The sequence below is a fragment of the Chrysochloris asiatica genome, unplaced genomic scaffold (assembly GCF_000296735.1).
Source record: "Chrysochloris asiatica unplaced genomic scaffold, ChrAsi1.0 scaffold00305, whole genome shotgun sequence".
Lineage (NCBI taxonomy): Eukaryota > Metazoa > Chordata > Mammalia > Afrosoricida > Chrysochloridae > Chrysochloris > Chrysochloris asiatica.
The window spans coordinates 1,310,206-1,312,822 of record NW_006408823.1 but is presented as its reverse complement, the minus strand read 5'-3'; positions in this window follow the sequence as shown (position 1 = coordinate 1,312,822).

The following is a 2,617-nucleotide window of genomic DNA, read 5'->3' as shown; positions in this document are numbered from 1 at the left end:
CAGTATATAAACCCCTTGCTACAAGACCTCAGTGCTGTTGTCGCTTTCCAAGTGTCACAGCCCCTGCTGCAGGGATAAAGCGCTCTGCTTTAATTGGACCTCCGTGTAGTGGTGGCATTCTTTGGGCACAACAATAGTCAGGTCTAACTTGAACTGTGGCTGAGCGAGTTATATGTTAAAGATCATTTTAACTCTAGTGATAAGTATCACAGAGAACATTGGGTAATCCAAACTCCCAGTTGGGAAGGAACAGTAAGGAAGGGGGTTCATCAAGTTCTCTGTGCCCTTCTTTGCCAGCAGATGGCACTGACTGTAAAAAGTATGCCAATGCTGGCAATCTTCCTGCCGCCTACTGTTTCAGCACAACCTGAAGGCCTGGCTAAAGTCTCCAGGGACATGGTAGCCCACAGGTGTTTGTTCTGTAGCACGTGGATGAGTTTTCTTCTGGTGACAGGACGATCGGCTGCAGAGTAGCTATCATGGAAGGTGTGGTGGTCCCAAGAGTTTCTGTCTGTCTCAAAACTCAAAGTCATGGTCATCAAGTCAACTCTGACTCATGGTAAGCCCATCAGACAGAGTGGAGCTGCCGTGTATGGTTTCCAAGTGTGCAAATCTTTATGGAAGCAGACAGCGACATTTCTCCAATGGAGCAGCTGGTGGGTTCAAACCATGGGCCTTTTGCTTAGTTGTTTCTGTTGATAAGTGCCATCGCGTCAGTTCCAACTCATAGTGACTCTGTATAGGGTTTCTAAGGAGTGACTGGTAGGTTTGAACTGCCAATCTTAGGGTGATCAGTCCAGTGCTTACCCTACAGAGCATGTGCTTAACCACTGTACCACTAGGGCTCCTTCTGCCTCTTCAGACGGGATCAAACCTGAACTACAAATAAAAAGGAGGGCTGGCTTTGCACTGGAGTCCCTGGGTGGCACAAATGGTAAAGTGTTCCACGACTAACTGAAAGGTTGGGGGTTCAAACCTACCTAGGGGCAGTTGGGAAGAAAACTCAGTTCTTTGTGTGATCTAAAATTGTCTGTTGTCTCTAGGCATCGTGGGGTTGTTGTATTTGTATTTAATTAGTGATTGTATGTTGATGATTTCTTAGGCTCTCACCAACTGTCTCCTGGGGGTGTAGTTAGACAATGGAAGGATGAGCACAGTTCTCATTCCCCACTCAGGCACCTCAAATGTAGGTGGCTTTGGCCGGTGTCGGCTGCTGTTGTTGATCAGCTGGTATAGGAACAAGTATTGGTTCTCCCCAGTGGGTTAAGCTACAGATGGTATGGTTGTAGCTAGGCTATATGGGCATGGTTGGTGTTTCCTGTCTGGTGGGAAAGAGAAACCCTTCCCCCCCACACACACAAAACAACACAACAGAATAAACAAACAATGGGGGGAGACGGGGAACAGGCAGCAAACGGAAATAAGGATATAATAACTCTAATGGTAAACGTTGTTAGGTGCTGTTGAGTGGATTCCAACTCATAGTGACCCTGTACAAGGTTTCCAAGCACAGCTGGTGGGTTTGAAATGCTGACCTTGTGATTCACAGTCCAGTGCTTATCCTACATCGCCATACCATGACAAAAGAAGGGCAGGGAAATGAAGCTATAGAAGAGAAAAATAAGAGAGGAAATAAAAGGAAGGAATTATTAAAAAAAAAAAAAAGTAGAAAAACCATGGAGAGGGAATATAAAATCAGAAAGAGAAGAAAGTAAAAATGATAGATTAAAAGGCAGAAAAAAAGAAATAAGAGAGGAAACGAGAAACAGAAGAAAAGGAGAAAAAAATCAGAGATGGAAAGGCTAAAACTCAAGGGAATAGAAAGAGAAGGAGGAGAAAGACTAAGGATAAGCAAGCGAAAACAATGAAACAACAAAAGGAATAAACAAACCCAGAAAACACAGTGCAGCTGTTGGACCCAGAGAGGAGAAATCTCTCTGGAGCTCAGGTGGTGGGTGTGGGAGGATATGACAGCGGAGTTCCTGGCCTTAGTGGAGTTCCAACAGGCCTAGGTGTTAGCTAAGTTCAGGTACTCAATCCGGACGTAGTTCATGGGGGTGCTTGATGGAGCTGGTTTCAGTGCCTGTTAGGACTGCAGGGCAGCTGGGGGCAGCGTGACTTCTTAAATGCTGGTCTGGTAGCTCTGCACGTTCTGTAGGCCAGGAGCCTGGCCCTAACCACTACGCACCAGAGCTCCTTTATTGTTGTTGTTGTTGTGAAGTGCCGTCGAGTCGATTCCGACCCATAGCAACCCAGTATAGGGTTTCCAAGGAGCAGCTGGTGAGCTTGAACTGTCGACCTTGCAGTTCAAATGGCTTTGTATTCTGGCGCATTAACCCACAGCGCCACACCAGGACTCCTGATTCATAGTATTCTATTATTCCCCTTTTCATTTCCTTTGGCTGTGTTGTGATATCACCCATATCATCTATTATCTGTGTTAGTTCTATGTTCTCCTACTTCTTTTTTGTTACATTTCCCAATGGTATGTCAACTTTATTAATCCTTTCAAAGACTCAGCTTCTTGTCTTACTGATCCGTTCAACTGTTTTTCTATTTTCTATTCCATTATTTCTGCTCTAACCTTTAGTGTTTATTTTCTTCTGGTGGCTGTAGG